The sequence below is a fragment of the Lissotriton helveticus genome, chromosome 7 (genome assembly GCF_964261635.1).
Source record: "Lissotriton helveticus chromosome 7, aLisHel1.1, whole genome shotgun sequence".
Taxonomy (NCBI): domain Eukaryota; kingdom Metazoa; phylum Chordata; class Amphibia; order Caudata; family Salamandridae; genus Lissotriton; species Lissotriton helveticus.
Genome location: NC_136068.1, coordinates 502827484 through 502849422, shown reverse-complemented (window position 1 = coordinate 502849422; position 21939 = coordinate 502827484). Strand labels below are relative to the sequence as shown.

At 45.8% G+C, this 21939-nt stretch overlaps 1 long non-coding RNA gene and 1 pseudogene across 6 annotated transcripts in view; one reads left to right on the top strand and one right to left on the bottom strand.

Annotated features, from left to right (window-relative positions):
* Nucleotides 1-1617: 1617 nt before the first annotated feature.
* LOC144766847 (uncharacterized) overlaps nucleotides 1618-21939 on the top strand; it is a 72605-nt gene continuing 52283 nt past the window's right edge. For 2 of the 6 annotated variants that reach the window (XR_013597950.1, XR_013597951.1), the window contains exons 1-2: nucleotides 1630-1729; nucleotides 2604-2631. This is a non-coding gene — a long non-coding RNA (uncharacterized LOC144766847). Of the gene's footprint in view, nucleotides 1730-2435; nucleotides 2471-2603; nucleotides 2632-21939 lie in introns of those variants that run through there. The other 4 variants (XR_013597954.1, XR_013597953.1, XR_013597952.1 and 1 more) reach the window with 4 other exon arrangements.
* On the bottom strand, nucleotides 15324-16353 carry LOC144771076 (28S ribosomal RNA; annotated as a pseudogene).

The following is a 21939-nucleotide window of genomic DNA, read 5'->3' as shown; positions in this document are numbered from 1 at the left end:
GGTGTTGCGCGGTGATGAGGAGTCCGTGAAAGTTTTTCACACATGGTTGAATGCTCGCAATGACCATCTCAAGTTCACTTTGGAAGTGAATAAATCCAGGATCTCTTTCCTGGACCTATCCATCTACGTGACACCTGTGGGACTGGCCAGTGAATTGTTTCGCAAACCTATGGCATGCAACTCGCTGCTGCGATATGACAGCCAACACCCCAAATCATTAAGAGACAATCTACCGTTCGGCCAATTTTTAAGGCTGAGATGAAATTGTTCAACCATGGACAACTACAAACATCATGCGAAAAACCTGTCCAATCAGCTTAGTGATAAAATGTACCCTCGTAGACTGGTAAAGCAGGCATGCAAATGGGACTCCAACAATCACAGAGAAGCCCTTCTGGAACCTAAGGTTGAAAAACCACCTTTGGGTCGCTTGACCTTTGTCAACACGTTCAGCACCTTAAGCAATGATATCCAGAAGTGCATTCGAAAGAACTGACGCTTTCTCAATACTAAGAAAGAGAAGTTACCGATGCCCCTTTTTGCCTTTAAGCGAGGGCGTAACTTACGTGATGCTTTGATACACACAAGCCCTAGACAATCCTCTCCAAGTAGTAACAACACACTATGGGATTTGCCACCTGTTCAAGAGCATTTCCCGTGCGGAGGCTGCTCAGTCTGCCCACAGACTAAGCAATCTAAAACAGTAAACATTGAAACATCAAGACCCTGGACACAATCGCGTTTTTCTAACTGCAACAGTGGAAATTTGATTTATCTGATCGAGTGTCCGTGTGGTTATCGATACATCGGAATGACGACCCGTAAGGTGCGTTTACGAATGTTAGAACATAAAAGTACATTTCGATTTAAAAAGAGTAATACCAAACTCACGAGACACTACAATGAATTTAATCATGGTCCTGATGATTTTTCATGGACAGTTTTGGAGAAGCCATATATACCACCTCATGTGAGTAACAAAACCAAATGCCTTTTCCTGAAAGAGCAGAAATAGGTGTTCAGGCTGCACAGCAACACCCAGGGATTGAATGATGCAATTCCTTGGACTCTCTTATAGCGTCCTCCTAAGAGTTGAAGATATTATTACTACCTGCTCTCCAATGAGAAAATTAGCTGATTAGCTCTTTTGGAATGAAAAAAATCCCCGACTGTCTTGATTCTATTCACTACACTTGGTGAATAAATGATGATAATCCAGGGGTTCGATACTCTAGCAACATTGTAACATGGCTGTTGGATTGTCTTATTAAATGGGGTACAAGCCCCTAGGTGACAGAATGTCTAGGATGACCCCAGATGACCCCATATGACTGTTATAAAATCCCCACTATAAGGTTACATTTCAGGGCTAACGGTGGGGATAAATCTATTCACTAGGGGTCTAAAAAATTTGTGTTCGCAATACACTTTATGGATAGAGATCAAGTGAAGTTTTCCACTCTGGCTAGCAAGATCGATATGTACTCGTGATCTGGATGTTTTCTTGACGTTTTTTACGACATTTTCGGGATGAGAACTACCGTTTACCACAGAATTACGTCATCCTGTAGTTCTGACGGCCTGACGCCGAATTCATGCGCGCTTTGCACAGGCGACGTGAAGATGATGGGGGCGGTACTGCAGTATTGCACGCAGTTTAAAGGTGGCCTTCCCGGATGCCTCGGTACCTCCCACAAACTTGGGTCGGGACCGAGGCACCGACGGAAAGGTAAGAGATTCCAATGGGGGCTTCTTTGGGGGTCTGTCTTTAGTCCTGCACATGCTTTGGTAACGTTAGGCACCCCTTAAGAGCTTCGCTTTTTTAGACTAATGGTATTCGTAAACTATTTTTTCTAAACTCCAGGCACACAGTGAAACAGGACGAATTAGAGCCTTGTGTCTGTTGGTGCTCCTAGCGGAAATAACAACCGTGCAGGATACACCGGGAATAGTCGCTGTATCACGTGTGATCTGACCTATCCCTGGGTGAAGTTTTTTTAATAAACCTATAGGTGACACGCACATTGGTATGTGTGGTCTAAGAAGATTCCTATGTTTTTCTTGATTTTATCAATCATTTGTCCAACTAACGAGTGTGCTGCAAAAACTGCTGAGATCAGAAACTTGAGGACGGTGTGGTTTCAGGAGTAAAAAAGCCTGGAGAAGGGTTGGAAAGCAATTTTAACAGCGCAGCAATTGTAACAGCGCAATGAAGGTGATGGATTGATTAGAGCAGAATATGTATACTTGATGGTACAAATTATACATAAAGGCCTCTGTTTGGTCTTTAGGTGGTTTTTGGCGCTTTCTAGATACAGTGTTGGTTTTTACAGAATGTAGGTGCTAAACTAGCCACTAAGGGTGTTTTGATCTAAATGACTGCGCCTGAAGCACTGGAGAGATTCTAACTGTAGGAATGGAATTGATTTTTTCACAGGGCGGGGTCTCCGAATACCTGAGTGGATACCAGGTGAGGCGAGGCCATTACCTCGCACAGGACAGGTGAATGCATCTGTCGAGATATTTTAAAGTCAAGGTAGAGGAGTACAGAAATTGGTTTTATATGTATTGTCTTATGTTCTATGTGTTGTTATCTCTTACAGGTGTGGATTTCACCCTGCCTGTTTGGAGGTATTTGATCATTTTTTATCTATTGTGTACATGTTATTCACTAGACTGCAGTAGCTTACATCAGATAAGGTCCTGAAGAAAGCCAGGGCAAAAGGCCCAATTTGGCTGAAACTAGTAGACCGATTACAAGCAGCGGCATCTTTGGTATAAGCCGTTCCTGCAATTTTTTAATAGGTTTGGAAGCAAAGCTGGAATAAAGGGGTTTGTTTGCCTCCATATCCTTTTTAAGCATCACACATAATTTTTGCACTGCACTTTTTGATACACTTTCTGCTGACTGCCTTACACATCTTACCATCTACACTAGTGGTCCAATAGTTTCCTGCTGTTCGCAGGGTATACCTCGCAACCCAAGGAGACACTTTTATGGTCTAGAAGGTGTTGTGGCAGGAAAACATGGACTTCCAGATGATGACACTGGCCATCAAGGGCAGTTGATGGAAATCCTAGAGCCATTTTTCTGTTGTATAGAAAGGCTTAAGTGTATTTGTTTTGGGTAGAACAAATTTCTAGTCCACATTTTTGTCTCTGACTAAATGTCTGTACAGTGTTTCTCCTCTTCTTGCAATTCTCTTGACCACCAGATTCCTTGTGTTCATTAAGAGTATTGGATTGGGGATTGAATCTGTAGCTGTTCGGTAACTTTTTCACTGTAACCCTCGTTCTCTAGTAGAACTGTGTTTAGTAACTTAAAACGTGGCCACGCACCGTTCCTGCCGATGCTTTATGTGTTCTTGATTTTCCCTTTGTCCTGGGCAACCATCTATCGTACATGTGTAAATCCCTGATATTATCGTTTTTCGAGCATGCCGTTATGTATATGTTTTGGTCTTCTCTTAGGTTGCTGATACATTGAGCTATCATCAAACAAAGCACCGATTATTTCAGGCATGCCAATGTGCAGAAAATATATTTGTATCTTCACTTAGATCGCGGACTTTCGCTGCGCATCCATCATAAAAGTTTACTTGTATCGCAATTGTTACAACATTATCCCACAGTTTTGGGTTTTCTATGAATTAGGAAGTCACTACACAAAAGTACCTTTACACTATAGGGTTTCCACGGTCAGCAGGGTGTTTCCTTTGTGATCACTCTTGTTGCGTTTCCTTTTTGCTTCGTACAACAATGTAAATTTAGCGTTTTGTTTCTTTTATTTTACTTTCTTATTTTATGTCCTTCCCAGCCCTGAAGAGTCATAACTGTAACACGTTGTGATGAAACACGTGTCGGCTGGTTTATTTCTTTCTCTACTGATCTGGATTGACATATAAATCCATCTACATGAAACTTGAGATGTCAACCTTCGTTATTTCTACTAGAACATTGTGTTAGAAATTTGGTTTATACACTAAAACCTACTACACTCATACGTGTGTACAGGACTTTTGTTCTTATTGGTCGGGTGGGGTTTCACCCACTTCTCATGCAGGGGTTGTTTTGTTTGGGTTTGTTCCCCCTGACCTGCTTGCACCGTGTATACACTAGCTACAGTCTAGACTTTTATACGCACATGCTAGTGCGCCATCACTTCCTGTAAATAATCTAAACCCTTCACCGATACAGAATGCTTGCAAACAATGTCGTCTTCACGTTGTAGGAGACCTAGTCCGCCAGGGCCCTATGGATAGGTATTTGATATGCCTGGTTCTGCAGGTGCCACGTAGAGAGCCGCCATCGGAACGGGGACCAGCAAGGGTCTATCAAAAGCTGGATGGTGATTTGGGAATGGTCTGATAATCCTCGGGGCAGGTTCAGGGCCCCCACCACCCTATGGGTATAACCTCTGGGGATAAAGATGTAATCTAGTCTAGAGTAGGATGCATGATTGGGGGAGTAATAAGTAACGCCTGTGTACTTAGGGTGATGGGCTCTCCAGGTATCTTCCCGTCCCACCAAATCTACAAGGGCCTTTAGTCGAGACTCTCGGGTCACCGTCACAGCCCCGGATGCCCGCCACCTGTCCCTCTTAGGACACATCACATCATTCCAGTCTCCGTTGATTACCACCAGTCCTTCGGGAAGAGGTCCCCACACATCCACCCGGTGGTCTACGTAACTCTGGCCAAGGGGGGAGGAGCGTAAATGCTACCCTGTACTATGTGTTTCCCTAATATCATCCCATGCACAAATGTATCTACCATGTGTGTCTGCCCACTTCTGTACAAAAGTGAAGGGGATCCTACGGTGTATCATAGTGGCTACTCCCCTGGAACCCCGTGCAAAGCCAGCATGACATGTATGTATGTAACCATAGCAGGCCATACAGGGGGTCTTATACCCAGCAGGTGTGTTTCTTGCAAGAATATGATGTCTGCTCCAAAATGTTTGGCCTGATGAAGGACTGTACCGCGGTTAACCTTATCAAGCATTCCTCAGACATTCCAGCTTCCAACACATAACCGTCCGGAGATGGTCGCTTTGTTATATTCTGCCATACAGCTATCTGGGGGGTATACCATAGCTAAGTAAGACGAATGGTCTCTACTGTGAGGGTATGCAGAAATTGCAGCTAATTTAAGAACAAACAATGACATTATGGTAACTAACAACACCCAATCCCCCGCCCCTCCCACCCCAATACCTCAAAACTGCTGAAGTATTCATTGCGGAAGGGACCCCACACCGTCACCAACAGGAGGTCAGCATAGGGTCCCCCCAATGGATCCCCAAACTCCCCATGTTGCTTTAGGAACTGAGGGGGGTCGAAGTGTACCCTTCTGGACAGCCCATAAGAGCCCAAATACTGCCAGAATTAATTCCAGGAGGAGTAGGATTTGCCAGGCAGTGGAACCCTGACAACTTATTTGCTGGTGTTCGACGTCTTTTTTTGAGGCGGTCATCTCTGGGTCTTCGTTACTAATTTTGGAGCTCCATGTCAACCTTGCAGACAGTTTGGTTCTCCTGAGAAGGAGTCTGAATCTCTCTGTGGTGGGGTATGTGGTTTTAAGTGTCTCCGTTCTTCCGTCCATGTACAGACCTGTTCTGAATTCTCAAAAAATAGGGTGCGGCAGTTGTACACCACTCGTAGGCAAGCGAGAAACTGGAGCATGTATGGGATTTCGAGATCCCAAATGCGGGCCTTAGCTGCTGTAGAGGATTGGCGCTGCTGCTGCACTATTTTTGTGTAGTCCGTGAAAACCATTATCCAGTGGGATTCATATAGGAGTTTGGGCTGTAGTCTTGCCTGTTTGATGATGACGTCACGGTCATGAACATTTAGAATCCGTGCAAAAACAGTTCATGGTCGAGCACCTGGAGGTGGCTGCTGCAGCAAGGCCCTGTGGGCATGCCCACGTTTCTGCTGGAATCCATGTGGTGAGCCAATGGGTTATGAATTTCCCCACATCTTCACCTTCGCAGTTTTCGGGAAAGCCCACAAAACGGAGGTTATTCTAGGGTGCTCTTTCCTCAGTGTCTTCCACTCACATCCCCAGGCCTTTTGTGAGCTTTTCAATAGTGGAGACCTTAGTTTGAAGCATAGAGACAGTGCCTTCTATGCCAGAGACTCTAGTTTCGGCTTCCATTATATGATCCACCGCATTGCGGAGGTCTTGTCGCAATAGTGTCACTTCCAAGCCAACTGCTCTGATCTTGGCTTCAGGGGCCTATCTAGATTGAGGCATCACCGCAAGCAGATCTGCATTATCAAGTAGAATTGTGGCACTTCCCCCAGTGTCAACCTTTTGCGCTCCTGCCCCAGTGAAGCGATTCATTGTGCTTTGTTTTGACTCAGTACCAGGGGGCTTGTCTTTTGTCATGGTGATTGGTGCGGGGTCACACGAGACCGTGTAGCTTTATCTTATGTAAGCCTTATCTGCCACCAGATAGACTAGGACTCTTTCCCAATTATTCTCTGGGTTTTGGCGGTCTCCAGCTATATATGCCCTTACTCCTATTGTAACTAGGGCTGTGTTTGGTAAGCCCCAGGTGGTATCTTTCATTGCTCTGTTCAGAGAGTGCAGAGGGGGGCCTACCTCCCAGCCACAAGCTGCACCGGGGCATAGTCTGGCTGCCTCTGCGGCCGGGGGGCCCCCCTCTCCCTAGCAGGTGCCTCACCTCCTTATTCAGGCTGCGAGCGCCCCTGGTGTTTCTGGCTCTTAGGTTTCTCCTGTGTCGTCGTCTATGCCTCCGTTCTCCATCCAGGGGATGCCGCGCCTGTTTATAGTGTTGGGCAGGCCGCTTGTAGTATTCTTGCGGCTCGCCAAGTCTGGCAACGTTGAGATTCTGTCCGATCACTCTGCGGGCTCAGCCCGCTCAGTTGTCCCTCGCCTGCGTCTGCAGGGGGCCCTGCAAACGCCCTGCAGCCGACAGTCAAGCACGGGCTCTGGCATGGCCAGGTTTACACTGCAGGATCCTTTGGAGCTAAGGTACATACAGCTCCAAGTCGACAGGCTGCGGTGTTGCACTCCGGGACCTCCCCCTCCAAGGGCACACCCCTTCCAGTCACACATCTCAGTTTGTAGAGCAGGCTGCGTCTCAGGATTCGGCAGTGGCCCTCATTACTATGCGCTGCCCATCCGGCCCCAAAAATTGGTCTCAGGGGTGTCCTGATGATCACAAAGTTGTGCAGGTGTCTATGACCAATCTGGATAGGCAGTATCAGGTAAGATGTGAAAGGATTATAAACAGGCTTGTGGAGCCTGTCTAGATCTCATCTGCCATGTTGGACCACTAAGCCACGCCCCATCCTTGGAGATTATTCACAAGCAGGATACCATAGCAGGGCAAAAAGAGTCAGTCCTTTTTTTCCAACACAGACAGAAGCAGCAACTGCCGGCCAACTCATCCCTCACAATAGAAAATGCAGCACTCCTCACACAGCCCTTCAGCTCTTCTTCTTGGCAGGATCCTCTTTTTTCCAGAAGTAATCTAAAATCCTGGAGTTTAAGGTCCAATACTTATACCCAATTTTGTCATTGTTCTCTTTGTGGCAGAGTCTCTGGGCTCAGTCCAAACCTGTTCTGTCCTCTCTGGTCCAGCATGACCACAGGGGCAAGAAAGCATTGTGCAAAGATGGCACAGACTGTACAGGTGCTAGCAAAACTCCTCCCACCACTCTAAAACTCCTTAGTGACTGTCTAGAGTAGATGCATTTCCCCAGCTCCTGTCTCTCCAAAACCAGATGCTGAATACACGGTCAGAGGCACACAGTTTGGTAAAGCAAGAAAAGACCCACTTTCTAAAAGTGGGCATTTTTAAATGAGCAATTAAAAAAAAACTTTACCAAAAGGTATGTTAATAAGTTCTGATTTCAGAGAGCTTAAACTCCATTTCTCCATCATGTCACAATTGAAAGTTATACATGCAAAATGTTACAGTGCAACCCCATTGATAGCCTACGGGGCAGACAGCCTTTCAACAGTGTAATACGAAATACACAGTATTAGGACATGTGAAACACACCAGTACATGTCCTACCTTTCACATACACTTCACCCTGCCCATGTGTTACCTTGGGCCTACCTTAGGGGTACCTTACATGTAAGAAAAGGGAAGGTATGGGCCTGACAAGTGGGTGCAGTTGCCAGGTCAACATGACAGTTAATAACTGCGTGCGCAGACAATACACTGGTAGGTCTGAGACACATTTACAGGGCTACTCATGTGGGTGGCACAATCAGTGCTGCAAGCCCACTAGTAGCATTTGATTTACAGGCCCTGGCACACTCAGTGCACTTTACAAGGGACCTACCAGTAATGCAAGTATGCCAATCTTGGATAACCAATCATAATCATAATTTACAGATAAAGCATATGCACTTTAGCACTGATCAGCCGTGGCAAGGTGCCCAGAATCCTATAGCCAACAAAAACAGGGTCAGAAAAATAGGAGGCAAAATGCAAAATGTTTGTGGATAAACCTTGCAAAAAGTGCCAGTTCTAACGTTTGTACAATCTAATTTTAGGATTTCAGAAAGCAACTAAGGATTTTTTTCATAAACAAATATCATTTTTTCTGTTTACCTCCAGTTCTGACTCCTTTTAACCCTCCCAAGAACTTTGCCGCCCTTGGTTGTCATTTAGTGATAATCTGTAATATTTAGGATGGTATTACTGTAAATAGGGAGATTTTAGATACTAGTATATTTTCAAGACTTGGGGGCCAATTACGACGTTGTTCGGAAGGGCATCCGAGAACCTTTCGGATTCGGGTTTGCCAACCGACTCGGAATTGGTTTTACCTGACCGACGCAACATGATGCCCAAAATCCATTGCTTACCGACCAACTTGGTTACTCCGAATGCGACAGGAAATTCCAAACAAGAAGCCTCCGGAAATGCAGACTGGAGCCGTTCGGAGCCACTTCCGAGTCCGATTCCGAACGCCCAATAACGATGCGTACTTCCGAAGCACCGAATCGTTTGGACCAACCAACACATCAGTGCAGTCGGAAGGGGAGTATTTTAACTCCGAATCTCCTCACAACAAAATTCCTGCGACTGAGACTGTGCAGTTATGGATCCCATCGCGCATGTGATCCCTCTATTGTCCATCTACGATTACTACTTCAACCCCAACCAACGCGTTTGTCGCAGACAGTAAGTTAGACACCTAGCCGTACATAATAACTTAACTACCCTGTGAAAGACAAAACAAGAGAAAGCAGGGATGCAACTACAGTCAAATTAAGGGGGCAGAATACTTCCAGCAATGTAGAGCCTATTTTGGGGGGAGTGGGGGGTCTAACTCTTTCAGCAACGTAGAGCCAATTTGGGGGGCTAGTACTCCCTGCAATGTAGAGCCAAATTGGGGTATAGGGGGCTAATACTCCCAGCAATATAGAGCCAGATTGGGGGGTTGGTGGGCTAATACTCCCAGCAATGTTGAGTCAAATTGGTGGATAGGGGGCTAATACTCCCAGCAATATAGAGCCAAATTGAGGGTTGGGGGCTAATATTCCCAGCAATGGAGACCCTGTTGGGGGGGGGGGGATAACACTACCAGCAATGTAGAGCCTATTTGGGGGTGGGGGGCTAATACTCCCAGCAATTAGAGCTAATTTGGGGGAGTGGGGGCTAATACCCCGAGCAATGTAGAGCCTATTTGGGGGATGGGGGACTAATACTCCCAGCAATGTAGACCCTATTCGGGGGGTTGGGGGCAAAAACTCCCAGCAATGTAGAGCCTAATTTTTCGGGAGGTGGGGTGGCACTTACACATAAGGAATGTAGAGCCAATTGGGAGTGGGTTGGGAGGCTAATCCTCCCAGCAATGTGTCCTTGAATAATGTAACTGGTGCTCATGCAAAGTGCCTCAATACCTCCGGGTGCCAAAAAACAAAGCCCAAGGTTACTTCGTAGGAAATGCATTTTCACACTGTGGCAGCAAAAGTAATTGCCAACTTTAAGGAATGGGCAAAGTGGAGATGCTGGTGCTCTAGGGACTTTTGAAAAACCAACACAGCCTCATCATCTAGTAAATGGTCCATTTAAAACCTGTGAAATACTCAGGAGCTGCTGAGATATGGCAGGTCAAGAACTGTCTGTGTGTGTGGGGACATTGTCTCAGCCCGTACTGACACTCACGACCGGGTTATGGGGGGGGGGCTGAAACCCATAGAGCCCTATGGGCGTTAAGTTCTATCAAAAAATGTTCTGTATAGGCTTGGATTGGGACTTCAGGCAATTGGACATTGGTCGATGTGCCGGTGTACCAAGGTCATCTGTGCGCCAAGTGTTTGGGGCCTCTGTAAAGCACCCCAAAAGACTGACTTACCTCCCCAGCCCCCACCAGGCCACTGCTATTTGGTGCCAGTATGTTGAGCGCTCCCAAGCTGTTCTGTAAATTGAGGCTGGGAGACAGCCTTTGGGGCATACCACCTTGGTGCCCTGCCTCGTGTGCCTTGCCAGAAGTAAGGCTATCTCCCCCCACCCGCCCATCACTTTCAGGTCATGGCGGGTGCAGGGAGGTTGCGTTGTATGTAGGGGCCTCGCATGGAGGCAAGTTTCATTTGACCATTCTAACCTACCACCCACCCCCCCGATCAACAGCAGTGTGCTTTTTGAAACCTCCCTTGCCAGGTAAATGCAAAGAGGCTACAATGAAAGGGATGATCACAGAATGTGGGACAATCACCTTTAGAGTGCCCGAGCAGCTTTGTGATCCCAATCTGACCATGGTTACTAAGCATGTTGTATCTGTCAAATGAAGGAATGTCATCATCAGGTTGTTACAGTCCGACCACTAAATACTAGGAGAAACACACATTTGATGTTAGAACAGGAATGCCCATAGCCACATATAGGTATGTATCACAAAGTGAATGCATGAGTCCACCACAACATACAATGAAACACTGCAGGGTAACAGAACTCCAATGTACTCACAGAAGTATCTCCACAGAGACATATTCACTGGCCCCATGCCCGCACCTACATGCATCTGTTACACAGGATAAATGCTAATATCTGAAACGCATACATATACCAATATATCTCATGTCATAGGAAGTCACATTGCAAAAAGTGACATAATTTATCCATATTTCCTTGCCATTTCCCAAACACCCTAGAAGAAGTACATGGTTTCCTCTAGATAACTGCCAAAGAAAATACAAGATGTATAAATCACACAGGAAAGTGTAGTCAAAATCAATAGCTGATCTACCATGTAGCAAACCAATATATCCACCCAATCAAATGGATAACCTAGGCATAGCTTATTTACTATCTTACACCTCACTTTACTGGATGCACACATTGTTATCAGATCAATACGTCCACAACATCAAATTCACGATTACAGCCCAACCTGGACCTCAACTCCCCCATCAGACCAATCACACAGCTCGACATCCTGTGTCATGATGAGTATAGCAGTGTCAGAACAGATCATCATAGGGAGACACAACCAGAATGGGATGTTGGATGTGTCAAGAATAACAACATGGTAAGGACCCAGCACAGATCCAGAGCAGGACTCAGACAGATGAACACCTTACATACACTCACTAGCATGCACACAGGTCAGATAGCACGCACACAGCACTCAAATACATAGGGACACAACTATCGTTGGGCACACTATGCTCTGCCAGGCCAGGTTGACTCTCCCCTGTGGACCCGTGGTATTCACCCACCACTGTTCGCTCAGGCCAGCCAGCAGGGCATGAGATAGGATACCTACCGGTACAGTCAGGACTGGGTAGCAAAATGTCCCACTTGGAGTCACAACACTCAAAAATAGATACATTGATAACAGGCCACACAGAGCAGTCTTCAAATCAGCAGGTACACAGAGGATAAGTCATCATCAAAAACCTTGGATAAACGAAGACACACATCTCCAAACTAAGACAAATTACCACATACAAAAGACAGACACAGGGAAGTGCGTTTGCTGGCATATGGTACAATGGATGTCGTGGACACAAGTCACATGACATCTCCACATCAAAACAAAAACCTCACTGTCAACTCATTATCATGTCCTCAACACATTTTAGGATGTAAAGTAAATCATCTTTATCAATCAAGAAATGCAGATCTGGTCAGAGGGGCAGAACACACATTCAGCAAGGAATCAAGCACACCACAACAGGAGCATATGGAAAAACAACAAGAGAAACAGAACAAGATAGAACAGCACAGAGGGATCATGTGCATTTAGAAGGTCAGCAACACACACACCTCACAGGCCACACATGGGGGTGTGACTGGGGCCTCTAAGACAACAGTAATAGTCAAAAGTTGACATTGTAGCCTATGTGAACTCCAAAAGACACCCCTACACATGAACAAAGAAGGATATGTCATGCAGACAGCCTGCCTCACATGACAGAGTAGCTGCGTCATCTAGCCTTGTCCGGAACACCTCTCATAGGGTCATTGCCATGTGTCTATTACCCCCACCCTACAAAGTCCTGCATCCATCCGTCTCTTCATGTAACAAATTGACCCACAGCTTAGCTAATGCAATCCTCTGTAGGTACGCAACTCACTTCCTCCTCTGTGCAGTAGCCTCAGCCCTACCCCATCAGCAAGTCGCTGCACACAAGTGTTGCTGTCTTGGGACTGCAGTGCCCTAACAATGCATGAAAATGGCCTGGCATCTGATTAGCATTTACAGATCCATCCTTCATTGGATAATTTTTAAAACAGCATTACCAGGAATATCCCTCTATCTATCCACTCCAGTGCAAGGAGGTTCAATCACCCCCTCACTGCTCTAAATACATCTGTAACACATAAATACATGTTTGCAGCATACAGGCATGTCCCGAAAATATGTATCAATTACAAAATTGGTGCATTACGTTGTGTGCACAGATGGCAGGACACAAACTTACCTGGTTGGACAGCTGAGGTGAGACATGCCCTGTGCCACATGTCAAGTTTAATAGAATGGAGTTTGGCATCATGACATAATGTACATTGCTAGTGCCTAGTCTATTCGCAGTCCTTGCTTGTGTAGGACTCATAATATATATGTGTCCCATAGCTAGTGAGCAGGTGACAGGGGGTCATTCTTCATGTGTCCAAACACATCAATAAATAGAATTCCCAGTCTCCAAACTCCACCCATGACGTGAAGGCTGTGGGTTACGGGCCGATGTGCAGAATCACTGTCTGCCACTCTCTACATATGTCCAATTTAGCCATCAGTGTGCCTTGTGCCAAGAAATGGACCTCTGCAATGTCTGGATCTTCCTGCAAATGAACAAAGGTAATGTGCGCCCTGATCCTGATTAGGTTCCACAATAAGCTCAATCCTGTGTCTCTCCATGTAGTCAGTCCTTCCCAAAAATTCTTCTACGGAAATGAGCCAAGATGTGCTGAATAAGAGACGGGAGTATAGGATCATGTCCCCCAGTAGCCACAGGCCCAATATCCCAAATACACACTTTCACCAGGCTGTCAGCTCCATAGGGGAGCAGTGCTCCACGGAGCAACATTGATCCCGCAATATCATGTGCACTGCATGTTGAGAACATGCTCACTTTGTATAACTGCCTACCAAACAAACTTACTACTGGCCATTACAGTGTTCCTGTCACATAACATTCCTTTTAAAACGCACAGCCATGACAGCCTTTGCTTTGGCTGATGCAGCCTACACTGAGCCACACTTATCATGACGCTATTGCAGATCAACACTCACAGCATAGTGTCAAATTCCCTGAAGTTGGCACCAGGCCCAGCCACTGCTAGGTCAGGGCTCGACAAATGCACTCGCCCGCTTGCATCTGCCCGACCGGCGCCTAAACGGAAGGGATCTCCTTCCCCCCGCTCTTGGTGGGCTTGGGGGCTCAGCTTCCGAAAACCCTAGCCAGGTCAGGGAGAGCCTTGTCAGGCCCCGATGGACCCCAGCGCCCGGAACTTTAGCTGGCTTGCAGGACGGGGAGCTCCAGCACCCCGGGGCCTGCAGGACGGAGCTCAAGCCCCGGGCCCCGTCCCAGCTTCAGAGCCCTAGCCAGGCCGTGGAGTGCCTCCCCAGGCCCCAATGGACCCCACTGCCCAGACCCTCAACAGGCTTGCAGGACGGAGGGGTTCCCGCACCCCAGGGCCCGCTGGACCGAGCTCAAGCCCCGGGCCTGGTCCCAGCCCCAGCTTCCGAACCCTGGGCCAGGCTGGGGAGAGCCTCCCTGGGCCCTGATGGAACCCCCTGTCCCCAGTGCCCGGACCCTGGGCTGGCTTGCAGGACGGGGTTCCCCAGCACCCCAAGGCCTGCCGGGCAGAGATCAAGCCCCGGGCCCAGTCCCTACCTCAGAACCCTAAGCCAGTCCGGGGAGAGCCTCCCTGGGCCCCGATGAACGCCCGGACCCTCGGCTGGCTTGCAGCACGGGGAGACTCCCGCACCCCCATGGCCTTCGGGACAGAGCTCAAGCCCCGGGCCCGGTCCCTGCTTCTGAACCCTAGCCAGGCTGGGGAGAGCCCCACCCTTGGCCCCGATGAACGCCCAGACCCTCGGCTGGCTTGCAGGACGGAACTCAAGCCCCAGGCCTGGGCCCAGTTTCCAAACCCTCCCCAGGCCAGGGAGAGCCTCCCAGAGACCCCACTGGACCCCCTGTCCCCAGCACCCGGACCCTCGCCCGGAACCAAGGAGGCTTAAGCCCCGGCCACGTCTCCACCACGACGGCCTGCCCGGGGAGCCCATTTTCCTTGACTATTAAGCCCCCACGTAGTGGGGCCTTACAGAACACTGGGGAAGGACAAAAGTTGGAGTTAGCCCGGCAGCCAGCCTGCAGGGCCATCTGGTCGCCCGGCCCGCAGGGCCATCTGGTCGCCCGGCCCGCAGGGCCATCTGGTCGCGCAGCGAGGCGACCAGATGTCCCGGGGCACCCGGACGGCCTGGGAGGGTGCCGTACCTAGTCGCCCTTGCAGTCCAGCAAGGGTGGCCGGGCGCTCCGACGCAGCCGTTTGGGATGCTCCTTCCCTGGGCTGCCGCTGCTCGCCTCCCTGCTCGACTTGTCCGGGAGCAGCAGCAGCGGGAAGGGGAGCGGCCCGGCTGGCCCAAGCCATCTGGTCACCCTGCCGACCCGCAAGGGACGGTGGCTCCCATCCCCGCTCCCCCGGTGGGGCAGGGACCGGAGGGGGAGGCCCCCGTACCAGAGGGCACGTGGTGGAGGCGGCCTCCCGTTGTCCCGCGTTACCCCCTCCGCGTCCCTCCCCCAGCTCGGCGTCAGAGGGACCCATCCCTGGGTGTGGTGGAGGAGGGCGTCCGCGGGCGCCCACGCACGGAGAGAGACAAAAGCTTGGCTCAGAGGATGACTTTCAATAGATCACAGCGAGGTAGCTGCTCTGCTACTTACAAAACCTGACCCAGAATCAGGTCTACGAATAATTTAGCACCGGGTGCCCCACGAACATGCGGTGCACTAAGGGCGATGGAGGCGGCCCCCTTCTGTCCGCGCTCCGTTCCCCAAGCCAGCGGCTCTACGCACCGGCCCCCAGAGAGAGGCCGGCTATCCGAGGCCAACCGAGGCTCCACGGCACTGCGGTATCGTTACGGTTTAGGGGGGATTCTGACTTAGAGGCGTTCTGTCATAATCCCACAGATGGTAGCTTCGCCCCATTGACTCCTCAGCCAAGCACATATACCAAATATCTGAACCTGCAGTTCCTCTCGTACTGAGCAGGATTACTATTGCAACAACACATCACCAGTAGGCTAAAACTAACCTGTCTCACGACGGTCTAAACCCAGATCACGTTCTCTATTAGTGGGTGAACAATCCAACGCTTGGTGAATTCTGCTTCACAAAGATATGAAGAGCCGACATCGAAGGATCAAAAAGCGACGTCGCTATGAACGCTTGGCTGCCACAAGCCAGTTATCCCTGTGGTAAGTTTTCTGACACCTCCTGCTTGAAACCCAAAAAGTCAAAAGGATCATGAGGCCCCACTTTCACAGTCTGTATTCATACTGAAAATCAAGAGCAAGCAAGCTTTTGCCCTTCCCCTCCGCCGGAGGTTTCTGTCCTCCCTGAGCTCGCCTTAGGACACCTGCATTATCGTTTGACAGGAGTACCGCCCCAGTCAATCTCCCCACCTGCCACTGTCCCCAGAGTGGGTCGCGCCTGGCGGGCACCGGGCTCTTGGAGCCAGAAGCGAGAGCCCCATGGGGCTCGCCCCCCGCCTCACCGGGTAAGGGAAAAAACGATAAGAGTAGTGGTATTTCAGCGGTGGCCCGAGGGCCTCCGACTTAACCTACAGCTCACATGTCTCTTCACAGTGCCAGACTAGAGTCAAGCTCAACAGCCTGACTCGCGTTCATGTCGGAAAAAAAAACGTGCTCAATCATAATATTTCGACGCCCTCTATCATATGCACCCCCCTTTTTTCATAAAAAAATATTTGGCCGCGCCTTTTTTCAGAGAGCTACACCAGTGCAGCTTTTTGAAAAAATATTTTTTTTTCTGGGGCTCCCAAAAAAACGAAAACATATTGATCCGAAGCCTAAGTGTACTGTGAGCATAAAAAACTTTATCTGCTGAAAAATCTCAAACGCTCACTTATTTTCACTAAAACTCACTATTTTTCACTATTTTTTTAGAAGAAAAAAGTTCGCAGGAAATTTTTACATTGTTTGATCTTTGAAAAAAAGGTGTTGTTGGAAGCCTTTTGGGTTTAGGCCACAGAAACAAAGGGAATTTTTGACAAATATATTTCAGATTTCTTTTTATAGCTGTTTCCGTTTTCAGACTTAACCTTTTGTTGCACTAGTGCAACGGATGTTTAACATTGAGCTTGGGAAAAATGCAAAAAAATCAATTTTGTGATTTTATTTAAGGGTATGTGATATATCAAATTAAGCCTTTTGTTATGTTGATTCTCAAGCCAGAAAAGTTTTTTTTTTAAATGTACCTTCACTCATTTACATGCAACTTTCTCAGGAGGTGTTTTATAGAAGTGGTAAAACGCGGAAGTGTAGTAATTTAATTATTATGAAGTAAAACATTGGTTTGACTTGTTTTCACATTAGGCTGCATAAACAAATGAAAAAAACACCTCTATGTGTCATTCTCACTTTTTTATGGCACATTTTCTTATTACTGAAGGGCCGCACTTCCCCCACAAGTGGGAAGTGTCCCCTGGGCTCCAATAAATTACTTGTTACCTATAATCCGTATCTATTCCTTTGTCCGAAATGTGGTATCATTGTTTAACCTTATCAGTTTAATGCTACTAGCACTACTATGTACTGTACATAAACCATTGATATGAATTCTCACCCACCTTTTTTTAACAACACAGGGAGGGATGCTTTCCAAACATTCCACCGCTCCAATTCACTGCACTTTTTTACTTTATTGAGCATGTTCATCTACCAGCTTCACGTTTACCTTGATACATTTTTATTTTATTTCATTATTTTTTCATATTAATTTCGTCACTGTTACTATCACGCTACATATACTTTCACTAGTGTTTCGCAAACTAATTTTTGCGATAAACACACGAACTATCAAGTTGCTTAGCAACTCCACTGCCCAGCTCAGCTTACAAAACACTTCCGAGGTTAGACACACCCACATCTGGATCAGCTGCACAAGCACGGATACATACAGCGGTAAGCCCGCGTTTTGAATGTTTTTAGCAGGGACATTATAATGATTTCTCTTAACCCCTTCCATGCTGGTGACGAACCCCAGCCGTCACTCTCCACGGTGCTCGTGTGCTGATGACGGCTGGGGTTCGTCACGGTCCCGCCCTGTTCATTCGGCAGCCGCACACGGGGGTAATCGCGGCCGCACGGAAGGGGTTAATACTCACCATTTAAGCCCTCTTATATTCATATTATTTTTTGAATTCCCGGACCCTGCCGAGGTATTAACTCACCCGACACGACCGAATGTCTTTGAATAACCCAACGCATGCATCCATTTTTAATATGGGAAACACGCACCACTATGAGCCCATAACGAGCACAGACACTTTTATATAATTAGGCTTCACTACCACTCGGATTAACTTTGATTATAGTAGTGCACGTACTCGATAGTTTTTTTAGACCAGCATCACACATTTAACTGATTATTGAGTGCATTATAATTTTCTTTGTTACCGATCCTATCTCCTGATGAAGGCTATGCCGAAATGCATTGGAATTGTTAAAATGTATGCCTAATCAAAAAGAAATAATAATTGTGAAAACAACATTCTTGTGACATGAACAAGATGAATTGAAACACTACAAGGATTTATATCTACAAGATTGGATGTAATCTCTTTATTTAATTTGAAGAACCCTTTATTTCAAGGACCTTTATTGGAGCCCGGGGGGCACTTCCCACTTGTGGGGGAAGTGCGGCCCTTCAGTATTTCGTTACACGCTCCCTGTCAGAGAGCGATACCCCGGAGCACCATACAACTTCGAGCAATTGTAGAAAGAACCCAGTAGTGCGCCCAGCAAAACCTGTTGTACATTTTCTTATTACGCATAAGCTAAAAGCTGCATAGGTGTCTCAAGTCTATTTTAATGAGGATTTTTAAGGCAAAAATTAAACATGGTTTACAATGCATTTTCATCTATTTTTCAATTGTACCTCATTATAGACATGATAAAGATTGATGTGATGCATTATGAGCGCAATAGCATAAAAACTCACTTGATCATTAACATTAGTTTCATGGGGTGACCAGATGGCCGGAGATGTAAAATCGGCCAGTATGGAGACGATGTTATTTTTATGTACCTTCTCTACATCCTAGAGGCATGTACTTTGGCATCTTGCAGTGGGATATTCTATTGAATGTGTTGCATTTGCAAATGAAGCTCTATCTAGTATGGATCATGAATTATGACACAATATACAGAAATATTTGAAAATATTTGAGATTTTTTTATTTAAAACATGCATTTAATCACTGAAAGATTCTCGCCACTTCTAAGCATGGCACAAGCATGAACATGGACACAGGACAGTGGCATGATGTTAGCTTTATGCTGAATTATGGACCCAGATTGTATGGTTTCAGAATTATGGGCCAAAATGTAAGGCATACTTTTTCGAACATGTGACGTAATTGAAAAACATCATACATTCAACTTCACATTTAAACTACTTTACAATATGCCACATACATGATAATTCACATGGGTAAGTAGCACAGGACTAGAAACAATGTGCTGTTTATATTATGTCTCTATCATATATAGATTGCGAACTATAGCCAAAAGCATAAAGTGTTCTTCAACATACATGAAAGTGAAAAAGAAAAACCTACCTGAAGGTTACACTCGATTTGTACCTTGTCCCTATAAGCCACAAACATCAGAATTGCCACTATAAAGTGTACATGTCTTAGCTACATACTGCAATTTAAATTAAGTCAGTACCTCATACCCTTCAAGAATTACAGTGCACCACATACTCTGTAGTATAACCTATCCATTTCAATTGGGTGACCCGATGGCTGCAAATTGAAACCGCCTCGTATGGATTCAAATTGTATTGTATGCACCTTGTGTGTGAGCCACATGCATTTAAAACGGTACACTATAGTAGGCTATGCTAGAGAATGTGTTGCAGTTTGAAATCAAGCTCTACCTAGTATGGAGCATGACTGATGACAGTATACGTGACACATTTTGCAAAAACTAGAGGCACATTTTTAAAAACATGCATTTAATCACTGAAATATTCTCACCACTTCTAAGCATGGCACAGGCCTGAAAATGGAAACAGGACGGTGGAAGAAGTTAGCTTTATGCTGTACTTTGAATTATGGATCCAGGTTGTATCGTTTCAGAATGATGGGACAAAATTTAAGGCGTGCTTTTTCAAACATGTGACGTAATTGAAAAACATTATACATTGAACTTCACATTTTGACTACTTTCCAATATGCCGCATACATGATAAGTCACATGGGTAAGTAGCACGAGACTAGGAACAATGTGCTGTTTCAATTATGTCTCTATCATATATAGATTGTGAATTATAGCCAAAAGCATAAAGTGCTCTTCAACATACATTAAAGTGAAAAAGAAAAACCTACCTGAAGGTTACACTTGATTTGTACCTTGTCCTTATAAGCCACAAACATCAGAGTTGCCACTATAAAGTGTACATGTCTTAGCTACATACTGCAATTGAAATTAAGTCAGTACCTCATACGCGTCAAGAATTATAGTGCACCACATACTCTGTAGTATATCCTATCCATATCAATTGGGTGACCAGATGGCCGCAAATTGAAAATCGCCTCTTATGGATTCAAATTGCATTGTATGTACCTTGTGTGTGAGCCACGTGCATTTAAAATGGCACACTGTAGTAGGCTATGCTACAGAATGTGTTGCAGTTGGAAATCAAGCTCTATCTAGTATGGATCATGACTGATGACACAATATACGTAACACATTTTGCAAAAACTGGAGGCACATTTATAAAAACATGCATTTAATCACTGAAAGATTCTCACCACTTCTAAGCATGGCACAGGCATGATAATGAACACAGGACAGTGACATTATGTTAGCTTTAGGCTGCACGTTGAATTATGGATCCAGATTGTATGGTTTTAGAATTATGGGAGAAAATGTAGGGCATACTTTTTTGAACATGTTACGTAATTGAAAAACATCATACATTCAACTTCACATTTTGACTACTTTCCAATATGCCACATACATGATAATTCACATGGGTAAGTAGCACAAGACTAGGAACAATGTGCTGTTTACATTATGTCCCTATCATATATAGATTGTGAATTATAGCCAAAAGCATAAAGTGTTCTTCAACATACATGAAAGTGAAAAAGAAAAACCTACCTGAAGGTTACACTTGATTTGTACCTTTTCCCTATCAGCCACAAACACCAGAGTTGCCACTATATAGTGTACATGTCTTAGCTACATTCTGCAATTAAAATAAGTCAGTACCTCATACCCTTCAAGAATTACAGTGCACCACATACTCTGTAGTATAACCTATCCATTTCAATTGGGTGACCAGATGGCTGCAAATTGAAACCGCCTCGTATGGATTCAAATTGTATTGTATGCACCTTGTGTGTGAGCCACATGCATTTAAAACGGCACACTGTAGTAGGCTATGCTAGAAAATGTGTTGCAGTTTGAAATCAAGCTCTACCTAGTATGGAGCATGACTAATAACAGTATACGTGACACATTTTGCAAAAACTGGAGGCACATTTTTAAAAACATGCATTTAATCACTGAAATACTCTCACCACTTCTAAGCATGGCACAGGCCTGAAAATGGACACAGGACGGTGGAATGAAGTTAGCTTTATGCTGTACTTTGAATTATGGATCCAGATTGTATGGTTTCAGAATGATGGGACAAAATTTAAGGCATGCTTTTTCAAACATGTGACGTAATTGAAAAACATTATACATTGAACTTCACATTTTGACTAATTTCCAATATGCCACATACATGATAATTCACATGGGTAAGTAGCACGAGACTAGGAACAATGTGCTGTTTCAATTATGTCTCTATCATATGTAGATTGTGAATTATAGCCAAAAGCATAAAGTGTTCTTCAACATACATTAAAGTGAAAAAGAAAAACCTACCTGAAGGTTACACTTGATTTGTACCTTGTCCCTATAAGCCACAAACATCAGAGTTGCCACTATAAAGTTTACATGTCTTAGCTACATACTGCAATTGAAATTAAGTCAGTACCTCATACGTGTCAAGAATTATAGTGCACCACATACTCTGTAGTATATCCTATCCATTTCAATTGGGTGACCAGATGGCCGCAAATTGAAAATCGCCACTTATGGATTCAAATTGTATTGTATGTACCTTGTGTGTGAGCCACATGCATTTAAAATGGCACACTGTAGTAGGCTATGCTATAGAATGTGTTGCAGTT